The sequence below is a fragment of the Elaeis guineensis genome, chromosome 6, assembly GCF_000442705.2.
Source record: "Elaeis guineensis isolate ETL-2024a chromosome 6, EG11, whole genome shotgun sequence".
NCBI classification, from domain to species: Eukaryota; Viridiplantae; Streptophyta; class Magnoliopsida; order Arecales; family Arecaceae; genus Elaeis; species Elaeis guineensis.
In genome coordinates this window covers 89,024,086-89,048,344 of record NC_025998.2, presented here as the reverse complement: position 1 = coordinate 89,048,344, position 24,259 = coordinate 89,024,086, and the positions used below count along the sequence as shown (strand labels likewise).

The window sequence follows — 24,259 nt, the reverse complement described above, 5'->3', positions numbered from 1 at the left end:
AATATTGACGAAGTCCGAAAGAAGTTCAGAGTAGGGTCGTCCGTGGCCGGAAGAAGTCTGGAAGGGATTCGGAGAATAGTTGTTCATTGTAGAAGATCGGCTGATAGTGAAGCCCAGAGAGCCTTTGGAGCGGTACAGTAGATAAATAGAGAAGCTCATTGTCGGAGAAGTCCGGATGGTATTATGGAAGCTCGGACGGTCGAGGGGGTTCAAAAAGATACCACACAAGGTCGGAAGCCGAAAAAGTCCTAGAAGGGTCGGTCTTTTACAAACTTTGGCTGGAGGTATTTTATACCCAACACTGTTTATAGTATCATTGTGAAATCCCTTTTCAACGACGCTATCCAAATCTTCTAAAGGGTTACGCCCCTACTATCTCTTTTCTAATATTTCCAAGAATTTTGCATTGTAACTCTAATATTAAAAGTCAAGATGCAAGTTCTTAATCAGATATGCAAAATCAGAATACTTCTTCTACCGAGATCAAATTAATTCGAGGGAAATGAGTCAGAAGCATATTTCTATATACATGGGCCTTCAATTGCAAGAAGAAAAGCCACAGCAACATAACTCTCCAGACTAGGATATAATGCTTTAAACCAATTTGAGCAACTTTGAGCGCACATACACCTACAATGTTGAGAAGATATGAACTGCCTTTCTTGACCTTACATAAACCTTCATAACATTCTAGAATTTCATGCAGGTGAAATATGGCAGTGCAAACCAGTCTACCAAGGAATGAGAATATAGACTGCATGCATACCTCTCTAAAGCTCCTTCAAGAATGGAATGGAATCTTTCCAATATTTCTCGATCGCATCAACAACTTTGACAGTGTACGCCTTGTCCTCAGGGTAATCAACAATAGGGTCTGATAGTAGAGGAGCTGGAAGTTTAAGAACACCTTCTATTGTTGCATCGATACAGTAAGTTCAGTATGTTAGAGGATACCCTCCTTCCTGAACAATCACAATGGATCCACTGGCATATTTATCAGCCAATCTGCGTACAATTTGCCCGATCTTCCTGTAACCTTTCCGTTGTCAGGCATTGCCTTCCATTTGGATAGAACTGAAGCAACAAAAAAGTCAACAGTAAGATAAGGAAAGATCAAAGGGAACGTCTATTTACCAAAGATGAGAGCATATTCAGATATCCATATTAACATGGAGAATTGATACTTAAATACAATAACAAAGCAAACAACTTGTGGAAGGACAGACAAGTCTTCCTATTGAAATGCAAAAACGTCTATGCTAGACTTAGATGAAAGCTTATATAACTTGATGACCTCAAGTCAAGAAACAACAATCACTCTACAGCATACTGGGTAAACTAAAAAGGTAATTGGATGCATTAGCATTAAAAATGGTTATGTTATATAATTCTATTCTTATCTTTTTTAAGGCAACTCAGCATTACGAGTGAAGCTTTTTGTCACACCCCCGATCCGAGATCGCGAGTCAGCGGTCATGGCAACCGCCATATACTTACGAAAAACTCTCTCCATAAGCATTCAAGGCATCTCATCATGATATTAATGTATCACAGCAGAATAAAATTCAAATAATTTATGTTTCAACTTTATTTAAATTAACTAAATCAAATATCTTACAACATAAAATTTCATAGTTTTACAATTCAAAACTTAACAAATCCTAATTTAAAATAGAATGTCAAAGTCTTCCTCTAATTTACTCTCTCATATTGAATCTCCGGATTAAGCTAGATCTCTGAATCTATAAAAATAATAGAAACTAGTCATGAGCTAAACGGTCCAGTAAGCAATGTGTACTTTAGCTAGATAAAATAAACAACAATAATATACTGAAAGGTAAATATACAAGATGGATCAGTTTAAATATAAAATACTAATCAAAATAAGATCATTCAACCTCAGTCTTTCAAAATTTATTTTCAAATTCTTCGGTTCATAAATTAATTTCTTCAAAATAACATACGTATCTCGACAGCCATGAACTAAATCAAAGTACTATCGTATAACCCCCAATGACAGGGTATCAAAGTATCAGCGCATAATCCCTACTGGCAGGATATCAAAATACCAGTGTATAACCTCCACTGACAGAGTATCGAAATACCAGCATATAATCTCTACTGATATGGTATCGAAATACCAGCATATAATCCCCACTGGTAGGATATTGAAATATTAGTATATAACCTCCACTGGTAGGATTCGAAACTTAGTCAGGCTGCAAATCAAAATCCATCTCAATTCCAAACACTTATTCATATTCTAATTCGAAAATCACAAATTAGATGATATTAAAATCAATCAATATAATCCATATCAAATTTAATATGCATATTTATAAACCAACAAGGAGCATATTCAACAATTCAAAATACCACGCATCATATTTATAAATCATGCATAGTTCAATATAAAAAATATTTTATAATTTACTAAATAATCTAGAAAAAGTGAAACATTACTTATCTCGAACACATTCTAATAAATCCACATAATTTTATAAATTTTCTTTCAAAATCCTCTTTTCGTAAATCATATCCGATATCCCATTATCAAACATTCATAATCTTATACAGGATCAATTTCAATAATTAGAAAGAATATGAACAATTAAGAAAGATAGAATTGATTGACATCTGTATCCCATTATCCAAATTGGTCTGACCATCTAATTTTATTTAGTCAAAATCCAATTAGGATATAGATGGTTCAAAATTTGGCTACCGGATCAAATCAGATTTTCAAAGTGATAGGATCGAGATTCCTTCATTGGATTCATCAATCAAGTAGAGAAAAAATCAAAGGAGAGAGAATTCATGAAGTACAATCTAAATTGATTAGGTGCCATAGTCTATCATCTCGATTGATGAAATCAAAATGATCTAATCAAGTTATGGTTAAATCGGGATCATGGATGATCACATCTAATGGTTCATGGTTGGATCAAGGTGCTGGCATACTATCTGACAATCATGGATCAGGATGCTTCCACTAGAATCATTCAAACTCATCATCACTTTTCTCATAATTCTAAAAAATCATAGGAGAGAAAAATAATCTAGAGAGAGAAAATTTTAGAAAGAGAAAGTGGAGAGAGAAAAACAAATTCCAGAGAGAGGAGAAGAGAGAAAAAAGAGGGAGAGAGAGAGAGAGAGAAGAGAAAAAAATCTTCTTTTTTTTTTCTTTTCTTTTCTCTTTTCTTTTTTTTTTCTTTTTCTTTTCTTTCTTCCTTCTTCTTCCCGTGGTTCTTTTGGGCAAAAACAGGGACTGTGTGGTCCCTTCCTTGTTTGATCAATCAAAGGCCACGATCGGTATAGCGGTGGCCGACAATAGGAAGACTACGACATCGCAGCCCAGAGAAATCAAATCGACGGTCGGCGGTAACCACCGATGCTGGAAAACCAAAGAAAAGAGGGGAGGAAATAGGGGACATTTTCCCCAACAAAATCCAATAAATCTGGTCGTCGGCGATTGTGCACATAGGCAAGGGAAGGAAGGGGGAGAAAGGAAGAAGAGAAGCTGGAGCTTTCCTCAAGCTCCAATGACGTCTCTAGTGAGAAATTGAGGCAAACACGGTGAAGGCTTCCACGAGAAAACTCCAGTGATCCTCGCCGTTTGGCTCTTCATTTCTTGATGAGAGGAAGAGAAAAGAGATCTCTCTTTTAAATAGGGCTGGAGGGGAGGAGTTTGACTCCTCCCCGGTGGTGATTCTAATTCCGATCGGGAGTCATCTTAGAGAGAAGAAGACTCCCTAATAGAGTCTTCTTCTCAAAATTATTATTTTTTTTTTGTGCTGGGCTTCGGACCCAAATGAGCCGAGTATTACATTCTTTCCCCCTAAATGAAATTTCATCCTGGAAATTTTTCTTGCTTATGTTCTCAAAAATTCAAATTACTTTTATGTCTTTTAATTTCAAAGTCAAATCTTTCATCATAATATCTATCAAATCAATTTACTGTTCTGATCAAATTGAATATAATTTAGACCACTATGCTTTCGTTGCACACTTTGATTCAATCCACTAGTGCACTTGTGTCAATTTAAGTTTCTAAATTATATTATGATTGGTATAAGTCATTATCCCAATGTCCCTAGTATCTACCCACCTACACTCATGTCTGATTCTATATGTCATATAGTTTATCCACTTATGCTCTGATACCATATAAATTATCACTCTCCCAATCCAAGATCGCGAGTCAGTGGTTATGGCAATCGTCCATACTTACAGAAAACTCTCTCCATAAGCATGCAAGGTATTTTATCACGATATTAATGCATCACAGTGAAATAAAATTCAAATAATTTATGATTCAACTTTATTTTAATTAACTAAATCAAATATCTTATAAAATAAAATTTCATAGTTTTACAATTCAAAATTTAATAAATTCTAATTTAAAATAGAATGTCAAAGTCTTCATCTAATTCACTCTTCCATATTGAATTTTTGGATCAAGCTAGATCTCTGAATCTATAAAAACAATAGAAACTGATTATGAGCTAAACGACCGAGTAAGTAATGTGCACTTTAGCTAGATAAAGTCAGCAACAATAATATACTGAAAGGTAAATATACAAGATGCATCAGTTTAAATATAAAACACTAATTAAAATAAGATCATTCAACCTCAGTCTTTCAAAATTTATTTTCAAATTCTTCGATTCATAAATCAATTTCTTCAAAACAACATATGTATCTCAACAGTCATGAACTAAATCAAATTACCACCGTATAACCCCCAATGATAGGGTATTAAAGTACCAGCACATAATCTCCACTAGCAGAGTATCGAAATACCAGCGTATAACCTCCAATGACAGAGTATCGAAATACCAGCATATAAACTCCACTAGCAAGGTATCGAAATACCAGCATATAATCTCTACTAGTAGGGTATCGAAATACCAGCATATAATCCCCACTGACAGGGTTCGAAACTTAGTCAGGCTGCATATCAAAATCTATCTTAATTCCAAACATTTATTCATATTCTAATTCAAAAATCACAAATTAGATGATATCGAAATCAATCAATATAATTCATATCAAATTTAATATGCATATTTATAAACCAATAAGAAGTATATTCAACAATTCAAAATACCACGCATTATATTCATTAATCATGCATAGTTCAATATAAAAAATATTTTATAATTTATTAAATAATCTAAAAAAAGTGAAACATTACTGACCTCGAACACATTCTAATAAATTCACATAATTTTATAAATTTTTTTTCAAAATTCTCTTTTCGTAGATCATATTGTGATATCCCATTATCAAACATCCATAATCCTATATAGGATCAATTTCAATAATTAGAAAGGACATGAACAATTAAGAAAGATAGAATTGATGGACACCCGTATCCCATCATCCAGATTGGTTCGATCATCTAATTTTATCTGATCAAAATTCATTTAGGATATAGATGGTTCAAAGTTTGGCTACCGGATCAAATCAGATTTTCAAAGTGATAGGGTCAAGATTTCTTCCTTGGTTCATCAATCAAGTAGAGAGAGAAAATCAAAGGAGAGAGAATTCATAAAGTACAATCTAAATTGAACAGGTGCCATAGTCTATCATCTCAATTGATGAAATCAAAATGATCTAATCAAGTCATGGTTAAATCGAGATCATGGATGATCATATCTAATGGTTCATGATCTAATCAAGGTGCTAGCATACTACCGACAACTATGGATCAGGATGCTTCTACTAGAATCATTCAAACTCATCATCACTCTTCTCATAATTCTAGAAAATTATAGGAGAGAGCAATAATCTATAAAGAGAAAATTTCAGAGAGAGAAAGTGGAGAGAGAAACTAGAGAGAGAAAGAGAAATTCTAAAGAGAGGAAAAGAGAGAGGAAAAGAGAGAGAAAGAGGAGAGAAAAAATCTTTTTTTCTTTTCTTTTCTTTTCTTTTTCTTTTTCTTTTCTTTTTCTTTTCTTTCTTCCTTCTTCTTCCCGTGGTTCTTTTGGGCAAAAACAGGGACTGTGTGGTCCCTCCCTTGTTTGACTGATCAAAAGCCACGATCAGTGCGGCAGTGGCCGGTAGCAGGAGGACTATGATACTGCAGCCCAGAGAAACCAAACCGACGATCGGCGGTGACCACCGGCACCAAAAAACCAAAGAAAAAAGGGATAGAAATGGGAGACATTTTTTTTACAAAATCTGATGAATCCGGTCATCGGCAATCGTGTACATAAGCAAGAGAAGGAAGGGGGAAAAGGAGGAAGAGAAGTCGGAGCTTACCTCGAGCTCCGGTGACATCTTCGGTGAGAAATTAAGACAAACACGATGAAGGCTTCCACGAGAAAACTCCGGTGATGCTCGCCGTTTGGCTCTTCATTTCTTGATAGGAGGAAGAGAAAAGAGATCTCTCCTTTAAATAGGGTCCGAGGGGAGGAGTTTTACTCCTCTCCGGTGGTAATTCCTACTCCGATGGGGAGTCATCTTAGAGAGTCACGGAGTCTTCTTCTCAAAATTAGTATTATTATTTTTTGGGCTGGACTTTGGGCCCAAATGGGCTGGGTATTACACTTTTAGCACATATTCTAAATTTGGCATGACTATAAATTGAATGTACACTTTAACAATGTATGCAGGAATACCAAAGTGACACAGACATGAAATCAACTTAATGCACTAGAATCTTGACCAACAACCAAAACAATTAGAATGGTTCAAATACTTGAACAGCTGGAGCAACCAATTCTTTTATTGCATATGCATATCCTTCATCCCCTATTCCCTTGGGTAAAGGTATATTCAGATTGTACCCAAAGCCATTGCTTTCACCAACTTCATCAATGGAGCCACTCGATGATGCGATGGACACCAAGAACTATGATTCATGTGGAGATAAATGGTAAGAACATTATCCGAGTCATAAAATCTTTCAGCTGGACCATTGCCATAATTAACATCAATGTCAATTACGGCAACCCTTCTGAAGCAAGAATCCAGAGCAAGTTGTACTGCAAGCCCAGCATTATTTAGAAAGCGATAACCGTCAGCTTGACAAGGCTGCACACGATGACCAGGTTGACGTATCAGAGCATAAGCAAGCCTCCCATGTCCATATAATTTATACTTCATTGCTGATAATATGGTTCCAGCAGCTAGAAGGGGCACCCCAGGACCCAGGATCCAGGGTTCAGAAAAGTTCCAGCACAGAGCTCTTTTCTTCCAGCCCCATTTGCTTGTACAAGTTCCTCTATGTATTCTGACATCTAAATTTGAAAATAAAAAATGCGATTTTAACAAAGCAAGCATTAGGCTTGGGGCATTACCACATCAACATACCACAAAAGTTGCACAATTTCAGGAAAATGCTTTGTACACCCTCTATGCATTCTGACATATACAATATGAAAATCAGCCAGCTAAGGGTGAAGATGTTAGAACTGGAGAAACCTCCACATCAGCATAATTGTTACATGGCATGATTTTAGTTTTGATACATCGGATAACCTTTGAATTCTGTGAAGGCAAGAAACTTTTTTGTTCTCTTTGTTCTTATCAGAAAGAGGAAAATTGAATAAGACAGTGGATGTCATATTCAGTTGTACTTCAAAATGCAGCATTTGAACCTTCAAACACCCTGGTTGATATCTTTCATCGCAGCATAGACGTGCATAAATAAATAAACAATCAAACATTCACAAGCTCTTTTCTTTTTTTCCTATTTATATACTATCATCCTCGTGATGAAGATATATACCTTGCATGAGAGGGAGGGGAGTGGACACTATATGTTTCAATGCCCCAAGACTTTGTCTTAGGCAAATATAATGTCTACTCTTCCATTATCCTGATTACACTATCCTGCTTCCCAAATTGTTACCTAAAGAGATGGAAGAGATGGTGATTTTCCATTTCCTCTTGCTTTCATTGGACTAACTTCGGTAAGAATCTAGCAAGTAGAACATTTCTGAGTTTCGACCCTCATAGCTATTGTTAGAAAATGCTATGGTTTCGTACGTATAGTTTAAAAATTTTTCTAAACCTTATGCAGTGAAAGTAAATAAATTAAAATATTTTTAATTTAAAACATATACCAGATCTAATCTGAAAACTATGCGTAGGATATTTGTCACGCCCCCGACCCGAGATTGTAAATCGAGGATCATGGCAACCGCCGCATACTCATAGAAAACTCTTCCCATAAGCATGCAAGGCATCTTATCATACTATCCTAAAACAACAGCGAAATAATTAGTCAATAATTTAAATCCAAAATATAACGATCTAAATTTTCAAATTTAATATCTTAATAAATTCAACAATGATTCATAGGTCTTACACCAAATTCAATAAGACTTTCAACCTAAATAAAAGTATAATGATTCTGCTTCTGATTACTCTTCCATTCATATCTTGTATCATCTTAATTCCTCAACATCTGTAAAAACAGTAAAATAAGAGGTAATGAGCTAGACAGCCCAGTAAGCAACGATCACTTCTCAACAGATTTCATCAGGCATATAAGTAAATAATCATTTATAGAAAATAAGCATATAGAGTTCATCAATTCGAAATCAATTTCAATTATGCAATATAATTCATGCCAAAGTTATTTCTTTTTCGAAATTTCAAGTTTCTTTCGGGATTTCAATTTCTTTTGTTCTTCAATTTCTTTTTCGTCAACCATGAGCTATGACCACATTATCCCTGTGGCAGGGTCATAATACCGCGTATCTGCTTGCGGTGGGCTGCGAATCATCTGGCAGCCAAGTCCTTTGGAACCGCTGGTCTAACTGGCGGTTTTGTCGCTGGTCTATCTGGCGACATGTCGCTGGTCTTACTGGCGACGTAAACCCTCAGGACAGTCAATTGCCAACGTATATGCCCCCGTTGGCGGGGTCCTCAACATAGTCAGGTTGTCAATTCTTATTGTTTCTTATATCATAATTCTTCATAATCATGTTTCATATTCTAATTTCGATAATAAAATATATAATCATGTAGTATCGAAATCAATCAATATAATGCATCATGAAATCAATATATTCAATCATGCTTCATCATAACATTTCAAATAAGATATTTTCATAACAAAATACCATTCATCCAATTCATGCATCGTTTCACAAATCATGTCAGAAGAAAACATTATAATTTGCTGATAAATCTAGAAAAAGTGAAACATTACTTACCTCGAACGCATTCCAATAAATCCATAAAATTCTATAAATTTTCTTCCAAAAATTCTGTTCGTAGATCATATCGCGATATCCCATGATCAAACATCCACAATCCTATACAGAATCAATTTGAATAATTAGAAAGAATACGAATTCTATATTTCAACGGTTTAGATTGGGTCCGATCATCTAATTTCATCTAATCAAAATCTAATTAGGACCTAAACGATCCAAAGTTTGACTATCAGATCAAATCGGATTCGAAGTGATAGGACCAAGGTTTCTTCATCGATTTCATAAAATCAAGTGAAGAGAGAAAATCAGAGGAGAGAGAATTCATGAGGTACAATTCGAATTGATTAGGTGACACAATCCAACATTACGATGGGTCCAATATCTCGATTGGTGAAATCAATGTGATCAAATCAAGTCATGGCTAGATCGGAAATCATGGATGATCAAATCTAAAGATTCATGGTCTGATTAGAGTGGGTGCCAGTACGTTGTCTGACAATCATGGATCAAGGTTCTTCATTAGAATCAGATCAGACTTATTAAAAGAAATTTCTTCATTCACTAACCTTTTTTTAGAGAGAGAATCAATCAAGAGAGAGAATATTTTAGAGAGAGAAAATTCTAGAGAGAAAAAATTCTAGAGAGAGAAAATCCATCTTGAATTCTTCAGACAATATGATTCAACAAATTCTGATTGATCATATCAAATCATGTTAAAATTATCATGTGGATAATTAAATAAGATCATGAGAAATAAAATCTAAAAATACTTGATCTGATCAAAGTGGATGTCGGTGTACCGTCCGACGATCACGGATCAAAAATTCATCACGAGGATCATTTAAATTCATTATCATTCTTCTCAAAATTCTAGAAATCTTAGGAGAGATAATCTAGAGAGAGAATTCTAGAGAGAGAAAGTAGAGAGAGAAAATCCAATTCTAGAGAGAGAAAAATACTAATTCAAGCTGAAGAGAGAGAGGGAAGAGAGAGAAACTCTCTTTCTCATATTTTATTATTTATCTCATTATTTATTAATTAATTTTATTTTTCTCTTTCTTCTTTTCTTTCTTTCTCTCTTTTTTTTTTTTTCTTTTTCTTCATGGAAGAGAGAGAAGAGAAAATCCTATTTATTATTATATTATTATTATTTTATTTTTCTTCTTTCTTTTTTTTTTTCTTTTTCCTTTTCTTTTTTTCTTTTCTTTTTCTTCTTTTTCTTTTCTTTTTTTTCTTTTCTTTTTTTTTCTTTTCTTTTTCTTTTTCTTTTCCTTCTTCTTCTTCTTCTTTTCTTCCCGGGCTTTCATTGGGCCGAAACAGGGGACCTAGAGGTCCCCGTGCCTTGATCGGCCGATCACGGCCATCTTATGGCCGGAGGTGGCCGGCGGCAACGGCCGACTCTCCCGGGTTCGGAGAGACCAGGGCCGGCGGTCGGCGTGACCGTCGGCGCCGGAAAATCAGAGGAAAGAGGCGGCTTACAGGGGGGTTTCTTTCTCCAACTAAATCCGGCGACACCCATCGCCGGCCATCGTGCACACAGGCACGGGAAAGAAGGGAGAGAAGAGAGGGAGAGGAGGGAGACCTTACCACAACCTCCGGTGACCACCACCGGCGAGAAATCGCGGCGAACACGGGTCGAGGAGTCACGGCTTCAAACGGGAAAATCGGAGAAAAATCTCCGGCAATCGACGACGACGGAAGGGTCTACCCATAGAGGAGAGGGGAAGGGTTCTTATAGAGCTCGTCCTAGGGTCTTTCAATGGCCCTAGGACTCCGATTCTTGATCGAAGAAGAGGAAGACTCCGATCGGGAGTCTTCCTGCTCTGTTTTTTTTTTTTTTTTTTTTTTGTTTAATGGGCTTTAGTGGGCTTGGTTTGGGCTATAACATTCTTCACTCCTAAAAAGAAATTTCGTCCTCGAAATTTTCATACCTGTAGTCTCGAAGAGCTCGGGATATTTTTGCTTGAGTCTTCATAGTTTCTTACTTGAATCTCATCCTCAAATATTTCAAAATTCTAATTCTTAATACAAATTCATTCTTAAATCATTTCATAAGGAAAAAGTCAATACATTAATATCAATCTGATACGGAACTATTCATTTTCTTATTCATCAAGATCAACATCTCAAAGATTTTCAATATTTCAAGATTTCAAAATTATGATCTCATTTCCTGTAAAAATTAATATTCAATATCTCATGACTCAAATTAAAATCAAATCTATCTCTTGTGAATAGAAAAAGATCAATGTCTCTATTCTTGCATAAGAACTTCATTCATCATTAAGTCATTTCATAAAGATCAATATCACCATTGTTGATTGAAATCAATATCACTATTTTCTAGTCATTGAAGTTCTCTTACTCAAACCCTCAAACTCTTAAATATTCTAATTCTTGAAGCAAATTTTATCATTAAGTCATTCCATAATAAAAATCAATAACTCAAAAATTGATCTAAATCAAAACTATATTTTTCTTATAATCAAAATCAATGTCTCTATTCTAAGTAAGTATATCAATTTTCTTTATCTAAACATTAACAACTCTTAATTAATCGATTCATTATCAAATTATGAATAACTCCATTCTATCTTTTGTGGAACAATCGTCAATATCAACAGATAACCTCAATCTTTTTCATTCAGTCTGAGAAATAATAATAATCAAAAGAGTTCTAACTTCAAATTTCATTATACCCTGGAGATAATTATTTGAGTATACTAATCTAAGATCAAAATCATCATTCGATAAACAATCTCAAATTCTTCTTAATAAATAAAGAATTATAAAATTTATTTCTAGAATAGAGAAAATTTATCTCTAAATATTCTAAATCTAAAATCAAAAATCAAAGGTCCACTCATCCTAAAATTAGGATGCTAATTATTTTTGTAGCATAGTAGGTGGAAGCACTACTTTTAAAAGTCACATTAGGATATCTAAATTTTTTTTTTTTTTTTTAATATCAAACTATATCATTTATTATAATTCTTTGACTCAGAGAATCAACATTCCTGACTTACTCAAAGTAGTTCAGATTACCATGCTTCCGTTGCGCACTCTGATCTAACAATCAAAATTTCTTAGGTTCACCAAAAAAAAAATTGGATCAAATTATTTCTTTATCCTAAAATTTCAAATTTCAATTGAAATCAAAGATTAACTTTCGATTCTCATTCATATCTTTACTGATGTACAATAATCTTGATTAACCCTTGAGTCCAATATCATATTTAAACCATCATATAGATTTACTATAATCAATATGAATCAAATCTTAATTCTCATATCAATTCAATTCGATAATTTTCAAACCAAAAATCTTTATAAGTCAAATCAACGAGAAAATCCTTCGATGCTCCACCAAATTTGGACATAATCAGAATATATATATGGATTTCAAATCATTATTTTTTTTTTCTAAAATTTCTATCATCAGGATCTTCAATATCTATTAAATATCCTTTCATAACAATCATACAAGCTTCAAAAAAAATCAAATCTCCATTTAATAGTAGATTCAATTAGGGACCTCATTAACAAAAGCAAAGGAACTCCATATCAATTCCTAAATCCAAAATTTTTAAATTATAAAATTCACATAGATCCCTTAGTCTGAAATAAATATAAATCAGATCTTTTATCTTAATCTGAAGATATCAATTTTTCATTAACAACCTCAACAATAATATCAGAAAATCTCTTGATCAACTTAGATACGAAGTCTTTAAATTAAAATTTCATACACATCATGTAGTCTCCAAGAGACATAATAAGATCCATTATTTAGATCTAAGGATGATGATTAAAGCTTCCAGTATGATGAATATCCTATAATCTCAAAATCAATTTCATCAATAAGACATAGGTTTCTTTGCAATATCCTCAAATATGTATTCATCATAATATGCCACTTTATATATAATCCACATACCAAATTCAATTTCGATAGATATTTCAATCAAACATCATAAAAGATTTTTTCTTAGCCCATTCTGGAATAATATTTTATTATCAAATCTTTATCTTGCCAATAATAGTCAATCTCTCAACTAGAAGTAATATCATAATATTATTCTCACATCGAATTTGAACTTACGATTCACTTGAATAACCAATGATCAAATTAATAACCATAATGCACAATACAATTTTATATCAATCCTTTTGTGATTACTTTCGATCAAGATCTAAGTAATCATATCATGATCAATAGATCATCCATCATATTTCAAATTCTATATGTTATAATCTATTGTGATCCTTTCATACATAATCTCAATGTTTAGTCAAAATTTATAAATATTTCTCCCACTACAATCATCAAAGATCTACCCTATAATGTCCCTGGTGTCTATCCACTAACACCCATTCTATATCTGATTCTATGTTTCATAATTCATCCACTTATGCTCTGATACCATATTAATTGTCACGCCCCCGACCCGAGATTGTAAATCGAGGATCATGGCAACCGCCGCATACTCATAGAAAACTCTTCCCATAAGCATGCAAGGCATCTTATCATACTATCCTAAAACAACAGCGGAATAATTAGTCAATAATTTAAATCCAAAATATAACGATCTAAATTTTCAAATTTAATATCTTAATAAATTCAACAATGATTCATAGGTCTTACACCAAATTCAATAAGACTTTCAACCTAAATAAAAGTATAATGATTCTGCTTCTGATCACTCTTCCATTCATATCTTGTATCATCTTAATTCCTCAACATCTGTAAAAACAGTAAAATAAGAGGTAATGAGCTAGACAGCCCAGTAAGCAACGATCACTTCTCAACAGATTTCATCAGGCATATAAGTAAATAATCATTTATAGAAAATAAGCATATAGAGTTCATCAATTCGAAATCAATTTCAATTATGCAATATAATTCATGCCAAAGTTATTTCTTTTTCGAAATTTCAAGTTTCTTTCGGGATTTCAATTTCTTTTGTTCTTCAATTTCTTTTTCGTCAACCATGAGCTATGACCACATTATCCCTGTGGCAGGGTCATAATACCGCGTATCTGCTTGCGGTGGGCTGCGAATCATCTGGCAGCCAAGTCCTTTGGAACCGCTGGTCTAACTGGCGGTTTTGTCGCTGGTCTATCTGGCGACATGTCGCTGGTCTTACTGGCGACGTAAACCCTCAGGACAGTCAATTGCCAACGTATATACCCCCGTTGGCGGGGTCCTCAACATAGTCAGGTTGTCAATTCTTATTGTTTCTTATATCATAATTCTTCATAATCATGTTTCATATTCTAATTTCGATAATAAAATATATAATCATGTAGTATCGAAATCAATCAATATAATGCATCATGAAATCAATATATTCAATCATGCTTCATCATAACATTTCAAATAAGATATTTTCATAACAAAATACCATTCATCCAATTCATGCATCGTTTCACAAATCATGTCAGAAGAAAATATTATAATTTGCTAATAAATCTAGAAAAAGTAAAACATTACTTACCTCGAACGCATTCCAATAAATCCATAAAATTCTATAAATTTTCTTCCAAAAATTCTGTTCGTAGATCATATCGCGATATCCCATGATCAAACATCCACAATCCTATACAGAATCAATTTGAATAATTAGAAAGAATACGAATTCTATATTTCAACGGTTTAGATTGGGTCCGATCATCTAATTTCATCTAATCAAAATCTAATTAGGACCTAAACGATCCAAAGTTTGACTATCAGATCAAATCGGATTCGAAGTGATAGGACCAAGGTTTCTTCATCGATTTCATAAAATCAAGTGGAGAGAGAAAATCAGAGGAGAGAGAATTCATGAGGTACAATTCGAATTGATCAGGTGACACAATCCAACATTACGATGGGTCCAATATCTCGATTGGTGAAATCAATGTGATCAAATCAAGTCATGGCTAGATCGAAAATCATGGATGATCAAATCTAAAGATTCATGGTCTGATTAGAGTGGGTGCCAGTACGTTGTCTGACAATCATGGATCAAGGTTCTTCATTAGAATCAGATCAGACTTATTAAAAGAAATTTCTTCATTCACTAACCTTTTTTTAGAGAGAGAATCAATCAAGAGAGAGAATATTTTAGAGAGAGAAAATTCTAGAGAGAGAAAATCCATCTTGAATTCTTCAGACAATATGATTCAACAAATTTTGATTGATCATATCAAATCATGTTAAAATTATCATGTGGATAATTAAATAAGATCATGAGAAATAAAATCTAAAAATACTTGATCTGATCAAAGTGGATGTCGGTGTACCGTCCGACGATCACGGATCAAAAATCCATCACGAGGATCATTTAAATTCATCATCATTCTTCTCAAAATTCTAGAAATCTTAGGAGAGATAATCTAGAGAGAGAATTCTAGAGAGAGAAAGTAGAGAGAGAAAATCCAATTCTAGAGAGAGAAAAATACTAATTCAAGCTGAAGAGAGAGAGGGAAGAGAGAGAAACTCTCTTTCTCATATTTTATTATTTATCTCATTATTTATTAATTAATTTTATTTTTCTCTTTCTTCTTTTCTTTCTTCCTCTCTTTTTTTTTTTTTTTCTTTTTCTTCATGGAAGAGAGAGAAGAGAAAATCCTATTTATTATTATATTATTATTATTTTATTTTTCTTATTTCTTTTTTTTTTCTTTTTCCTTTTCTTTTTTTCTTTTCTTTTTCTTCTTTTTCTTTTCTTTTTTTTCTTTTCTTTTTTTTTCTTTTCTTTTTCTTTTTCTTTTCCTTCTTCTTCTTCTTCTTTTCTTCCCGGGCTTTCATTGGGCCGAAACAGGGGACCTAGAGGTCCCCGTGCCTTGATCGACCGATCACGGCCATCTTATGGCCGGAGGTGGCCGGCGGCAACGGCCGACTCTCCCGGGTTCGGAGAGACCAGGGCCGGCGGTCGGCGTGACCGTCGGCGCCGGAAAATCAGAGGAAAGAGGCGGCTTACAGGGGGGTTTCTTTCTCCAACTAAATCCGGCGACACCCGTCGCCGGCCATCGTGCACACAGGCACGGGAAAGAAGGGAGAGAAGAGAGGGAGAGGAGGGAGACCTTACCACAACCTCCGGTGACCACCACCGGCGAGAAATCGCGGCGAACACGGGTCGAGGAGTCACGGCTTCAAACGGAAAAATCGGAGAAAAATCTCCGGCAATCGACGATGACGGAAGGGTCTACCCATAGAGGAGAGGGGAAGGGTTCTTATAGAGCTCGTCCTAGGGTCTTTCAATGGCCCTAGGACTCCGATTCTTGATCGGAGAAGAGGAAGACTCCGATCGGGAGTCTTCCTGCTCTGTTTTCTTTTTTTTTTTTTTTTTTTGTTTAATGGGCTTTAGTGGGCTTGGTTTGGGCTATAACAATATTGACATGAACATGCTACTTTGATCTGAAATCTGAAAAGAAAAACAAACATCAATAAAATAAAATTGGAGATCAGATCTCCATACCTTCGGATCCTGCGGATGTCCAGGATTTCGATCGTAGCCACGCATGCACCCGATCTCTATTGGTATCCATACGGAGATGTCTAATTGGAACATCGAGATCATCGATGTATTAGCACCTTACAGATCTCGCTTCTCAGCCTTAGATCTGCATCTCTTTTTCTAGATCTCGAAGAAGATGATCACTACGCAAACTCCTTCACGTAGATCCGTCAGGATCTGAATCAGATCACTAAAAAGGAAAGAAAAAATTTTCTTCTTTTTTTTCTCTCTTAGATCTGATCTCTATTAGATCTTAGCATGGAGGTTGAAGGAAGGAAGAAGAAGGGTTGAGGCGTTAAGATGTTTTGATGTCCTGAAGAAGCCATCTACATCTTCACGCCAAAAAACTTCACACCCCATAAATTTTTGTCGCACAAAACCAAAAAACTCTACTCCCAACTACTTCCTCACACCCTAAAGGATCTTTTCTCCTTTGATCTTAGCCGTTCAAATCAAAAGAAAGGATTAGATGGGCGTTGAGATAGTATTGTGCGGCAAGAAAGAAACTCCCACAAAAAAATTAGCGCACGCCAATAATTTTTTTCCAAATTTTTGTCGCACAAAAAAAAAATTTCTTACATGCCATATCAGATAAGATTTAATCTTATTTTGAATCAAATTTAAATAAAAATTAAATCTGAAAGAAAGAGAATCTCAGATAAGGTGGGGTGCCAACTATTGGCGCCCCCTCCCCTTCACGCTCGCAAAAACAAAGGGGGCGCTTCTTCATGCGCTCTCTCCCCCTCTCTATATAAAAACTAGAGAGAGAGTCTCAAAAAACTTGGACTCTCTGAGTCATGGTTCATCTGATTCAGATTTGATCTCCATCAGATTCAAATTGAGTCCGAATCGAGTCGAATTCGAAAGGTTGTTAAGTCTGATCCAATCAAGCTTGAAATCCAAATCTGATTTGGATAATTGAATCTAATTAATATTAAATTATATTAAATTAAATTAAATTAAATTTAAATTAATTAAAACTTAATTCATAATTTAATCAGTCCCAATAAAATTGTAACATTTACAATTAAGTCCTTGTGCTAACAATTAGTAGCTGCCAAAACTGTAACGCTTACAAATTTATAGTTTCTAAAATTCAAACTATCAATCTGATTGATAATTTGAGTATGATCTAAGATATTGATCAGGTCATACTCCTTTTATGTGTGACCCCTTAGATTCTATTATATTTGATAGCGAGATATACTATGATCACCATCATAGTATCATCAAAACTTCTTTCTATAGGTTGGAATGATTCCAACTCACCTCAACAAGGATCGTTGATCCGAAAATAATCCTATTGAGTTCTCACAATCCACCAATGACGTCTAACAGCATGTAGTGATAACCCAGTAGAACAAAAAAGATGAATCCCTAGGTGCAATTATCATGTGATATAATCTCTCTATCGTGAGTTCCAACTAGACGGAGGTTATGGAGAACTCATCAAATTCCATCGTCAGTCATATACTAGATTGACTCGACTCGAGTTTATCTATGAATTTTGTGAAAACTCTTTTTTAGTATTCACTCTTACTCTAGCCAGAGATTTTTTAAACTCAGTCTTATGAATCACATAGGATTTCTCCTTTTCTATCAGGATCGATAGATTTCATCTAGATGCATCCTACTCCAAACAGTAAATCTGAATCTACAATAGCCAATATACATAGCAAGAATTTGAATGGCTAGGGACCAAAAGAACATATAGTCAAACTAAGTAGCCTTGCTGTGAATAGCCAACACACTGCAGGTCAAAGAATCAGTCATACCACTGCAGCATCGAGAAGACCGCTGACGAGTGAGTAGACATCTAAATGGTTTCTCATATTCGTCACACTTAGTACAAGTTGTTCTCTAACAACCACCTACACTCTTACCCCAATGTCTCTACACTACAAACTTAAAACTCATCTATCCTAAAGGGAGGTGATCCGTGCATCGATCTTGAATGGATTGATTACTGTCCTCTGTGACAATCCTTCGATCAGAAGTATTTAGAAATTAACCACTAATGATATATGTCTCAAATTTTTAATATCTTGAGAATATACAAAATTATCTTTATTAATTTTTAGGATAAATCATAGACACAAATGACATGATTAGTTATAAAGACTGGCCATCAAGAATAAAATATATTCTAGAGAAAGATATATGTCAGTCAAGATTGACTTCTAAGGTACACATCTAACAAACTTCTACTTGCACTAAAGCCAATCTGCCATATACCTGAGCTCCATCTTTTGAAGATAGGCTTCAGTGGTTAGCTGGCTAAGTGACTCGAGCCCACCACATCTTATGTGGAGTCAACTCTCTACACCTCTATGTAGTTCTACTTGAGGTAATCATGTATATTCTGGTTCTATGTGCATGGACTTCTGGTGAGACCTTGGCTCTTTAGCGAAGGCTATAGACCATTATCTTTGTAGTATAATGTCAAAGCATCCAATGGTATGACATCCAATTTTGCAACTATCATAAGAACTAGAACGCATCCTGCATATCTATAGTATATTTAGCTTCCATTGGTCGATTGCTTGAAACCCTTCCAACATACTGAATCTGTTGAAAAACTTAGACGATTTCATACATGTATTTTGAAATTTTTTCGAATAAATTATAGCAGAAGATAATTAGATTAATTAAATTAATCTAATATGCATATGATCTAATTATTAAATCAATCTACTCTAGGATCTAGATATGATATGTTGCATATAAAATCTAAAAAATACTGAAGATAAAATCAGCATGCATGCATGTGAACAGTAGATCACATCTACTTCTATTCTGAGTTCAGAACTCGATACCTGAGTGTAGGTCAATGATCGTCACTGTTGAGAGACATGGTGAGCATGATCCATCTAGTTGCTTATAGCCACATATGCGTCTGGTCTTGACAAAAAATCCTCTCGAAGCCCCAATCTGATCGGTCTTCTCGAGAGTGCTAGCTCGCGCAAAGACCTTCTTGGCTGATCTAGATCTCTCCTTCAAATCTTTTAAATCTTTTTCAAAGTTTAAGATAGACGTCTGGAGGAGATGAAAAAGTAAAAAAAAGATAGAGAAGAAACTATTTTTTCTCTTATTTTTTTCTCTTCCCAGACCCTGAGGTAGAAACCCTAGAATTCAGCTTTTATGCTAACCCAAACAGAGCGGACTCTCCTCCTCTTTTTCTTCACACCATGAACCACCCCCAAGGAGTCCTCACCATGTAAATCTCTCTCTGGTTTCTCTCTTATATGCACACACAAATAAAACCCTTTTATTATGGCATGTAAGGAGCAGGGGAGAAGAGTCCTAGAAATCTTGGACTCTTCCAAGAGATACCACCTCCTCACAATTCCCACACCCAAAACACATCCAAAAAAATATGGGATGCCCCTTCCCATAATTTTCATGGTAAATCAATTCTCCAACTAATTTCTCATAAAAAATTACCTCAAAATATCACACACATAAGGAGAAAAAAAAATAAGTTGGTGTGTGGAGTGATTTGGATAATAATAGATTCTCTTGATAAGAAATATTTTAAAATCTAATTTCAAAATATTTCTTTTATCAAAATCAAATCAGATTTGGATGTGAGAAAGGAAGGGAGAAGATCTCTTTGGCATAAAAAAATCTCATGCAAAAATCTCCTGAGTGTGGAGAAAGTTGGCATCAAAGTGGGAGGTGCTTGGGGAGGAAGAGTCCAATACAATATGGACTCTTGATTTCCTTTTTTGAATCCAAACCACATCACATCTGGTTTAGCCCAAATAAAATATATGAAACCTAGTCTAATTAGGTTCATAAATTTTTAATCAAATCTCAATCAAATTAAGAATTGATTGAACCAATATTCTGATCAAATCAGGGATAATTCTTCTTGAGTAATTAGGTCATCTCATAACCAAATCAGGCCAAACCTAATTGAATCTAATTCAATTAAATTTTATTTAATCCTCTTTACTCAATCAAATTGAGCTAATCAATAATCTACTTGCTAAATAATCCTCCATTAATTCACTAACAATTGATGAATTAATTTATTATAATTTTGTATAAGATTAATCATCAATCGAATTGATGATTAAGCCCTTGAATGATTCTCAATTGTTGATCAGCCATATGATCAGTCAGAAATTTCTTTTAAGTGTGACCCCATAGATTTGAACCTAAGTCGGTAGTACAGAAATAAATTTTTGAACCAATTGATGTAACTATTTAGCAATGGTGATCCGACGTCCGGATAGGTCAAATGATGATGAAGCAACATTCAAGAATCTACTGGCTTATGGTTACCGTATAATTTATTTTTTTGATCCTAATACTCGAGGATGACCTAAGATTTAACTGTCAATCCTAGATAAGTCATCCATATTGTATTTCAATCTTTCAAATCCATCACATGGATTATTCGGACTCAGATTTTGCTAAATTAAAATATATTGGTACATTAACTCTTACTAATTTGGAGGAGTCAATCTCATCATGACTCACGTACTGACTTGATAAGTACTTGACTGCACCCAAAAACCTTCTGTTACTGAATTAGAAACTCAATTAGTCTGGCATCAAAGTATAGTGAGTTGCTTGCAAGTTACTGTAGTGATTTTAGATCGAAGGGACACTTATACCCATATCCTTCATGGCTACCCTTGATAGTAGAGTGCACTGTAGTTAGTCACGTTCAGTGACGATGTACTTCTACATCTTACTTGAAAAAAATTTACGGTAGTGCAATACATGCAATTAAAAATTTTATACAGTAAAAATAATAGATCAAATAATTTAATCATAATCATATGTATAAGATCTAATCTTAGACTACTATATTAAGATCTTTGATATGAAAAATATGTACTTTAGATCTGAAAATAAAAATCACATCGATCTCATCGATGCTGAAATTCTAGATTTAACTATTGGATCTACCATATGAATCAAAATAAGTTAAAGATCATTACCAAACAAATTTTGATCTTGATTTCCTCTGATCCAATGGTTGGAGAGAGTGTTCTTAAGATCGCTCATAGCTACACGAAGTCGTCTGGCCTTTATAAAAAAATCCACGTGAAGACTGACACAAATTAGGGGCTCGAAGATGCTAGTCTGCGAACAACTTCGATAGTTGACCTCTTCTTTCTTCTACAAGCATCCTGGACACTCCAAAGTGATAGGAGATCTGGAGGAGGAAGAGAGGAGAAGAAGAAGAAGCTCTAAAAATAAAAAATATACAAGAAAATTGATCATGGGATATCCAAGAGAGGGGTTCCCTTTTTATAGACTAGAAATTAGGACTTTCTAAGAAAGGATGCCATGAATCAATGCCAAAATCCCTTTTTGGTATCTCCAAAAATTTAAAAAAAATTATTAGGACATGGAGAAGAAATATAAAGTCTCACATACCAAAAAATTCCTTAAAAAAATAAGAAAAAAAATATGGCTCCAATAATATACTATATACGAAAAATCTCTTTCCTAGTCTGCATCTTATCTCTAATTCAGATCGCATTCGAATTAGGCAAGAGATAATATTATGACTCATCAGCTATAGCCAACCACCCTTATTGGATCCTCTCTCATGATGCCAAAAATTACAATCCAAATCCAATTAGGCATGGAGAAATTGACATAGATCCAGATGTGACATAAAAGATAAGGATAGAGTCATAGTCTGACTTGGACTCTTCATTTTTAATTCAATTCTAATCTAAATCAAATTTGGATTAAAATCATTGATTAAAATAAATCTAATCTAATTAAAAATATAAATATCTCATCAAATTCCTAACCCAATTAGGAATTAGCCGAGTCCAAATCCTGATGGAATCAGGATCAAATTTCTCTTATAATCGGGTTTGATCATATCAATCCCAATCTGAGTCGAGCTGAATCTAATTCAATTAGACTTATTCCAAAGCTCTTTACTTAATCAAATTAAGTCAATTAATAATCTAATTACTAATTAATTCTTCATAAATAGTAGAGTCTCAGTCATAGTGGGACTCTTCCATAGAGTCCTAATCCAAGTAAGACTCTTCATCAGAGTCACAATCCAATTGGACTCTTCAGCCACCAGATCTGATCAAATTTTCTAATACGTGTGATCCCATAAATTTGAACCTAAGCTGGTAGCATAGGAATAACTTTCTATACCAATTGATGTAACCATCTAACAATGATGATCTGACGATCGGATGGGTCGAAGTATTGCAAAGCAATCTTCTAGAACCTACTGACGTATGGTTACCATATAATTCATCTCTTTGACCCAAATGCTCAAGATGACTTAGAATTTAACTGTCAATCCTAATTAAGTTGACCACATTGTATTTCAACTTTTCAGATCTATCTCATGGATTATCCTGGCCAAAGTTTTGCTAAATTGAAATACACTGATGCATATCTCCTACCAACTCAGAGGGATCAATTCCATCTTGACTCACACACCAACTTGATAAGTACTTGACTGTACTTAGTATCATTCTGTCACTAAGTTAGAAGCTTAGATAGTCTGATACTAAAGTATAGTGAGTTGCTTATAAGTCATCGTGGTGGTCTTAGATCGAAGGGACACTTATACCCATACCCTTTATAAGCTACTCTTGATAGCAGAGTGCTCGGCATATGGTCACGTTTGATGTGAATGTACTCCTACATTCCATCTGTATATCATAACAGTATCTCCATACTCCTTGGTTAAGAAAACAACCAACTCATATGGCACACAACGATCTACACTTGATATCGCTATCATCCTAGTAATAGCGTATCATTTGGTCGTGAACAATTTTAAGGACTTAACGACAAATCTTTCTTTGTCGATTAATATATATAGTCCTAAGGACTTCATTATAACACAGAAGTTTAAAAATGATCAATTTATAATGAAAATATCAAATAACTTTTATTAATAAAAATTCATATACAGTTTACAAGATGAGCACAATCGTCTAATGATTGATTTTGAGACATATTTTTCAACAACTCCCACTTAGACTAAAATCAATCGGTACAGTATCGTATACCCATCTTCGATTTGTGGTCATCAAACTCTTTGGTTCTGAGAGCTTTAGTAAATGGATCGGCCAGATTCTCTCTTCCATCAATCTTCTGAAGGTCAACATCATCTCGATCCACGATCTCCTGGATAAGGTGATAACAGTGCAGAATATATTTGGTGTGCTGATGGGATCTCGACTCTTTGGCTTGAACAATGGCTCTAATATTATCACAATATAATAAGACAGGGCCATCAATGGAGGGTGCCACTCCGATCTTGTCAATGAACTTCCGTAACCATACAGCTTCCTTCGTAGCATCGGATGCCGCGATATACTCTGCTTCACAAACAGAGTCTACCACAGTATTCTGCTTGAAATTTTTTTAGTAGATTACTCCACCATTTAGGATAAAAATATAATCTGATACACTCTTATTATCATCATGGTCTGACTAAAAGCTAGAGTCAGTGAACCCCATAAGTTTCAAGTCAGTTTCACTATACACAAGCCACTAGTCTTTAGTATTTCTTAAATACTTAAGAATGGTCTTTACGACCTTCCAGTAGTTTTTTCCTGGATCAGACTA

General features: G+C 34.6%; 1 pseudogene; it reads right to left on the bottom strand.

Moving 5' to 3' along the window:
• Window positions 1-770: 770 nt before the first annotated feature.
• Window positions 771-24,259, bottom strand: part of LOC105034987 (histone deacetylase 8-like) — an 86,436-nt pseudogene continuing 62,947 nt past the window's right edge.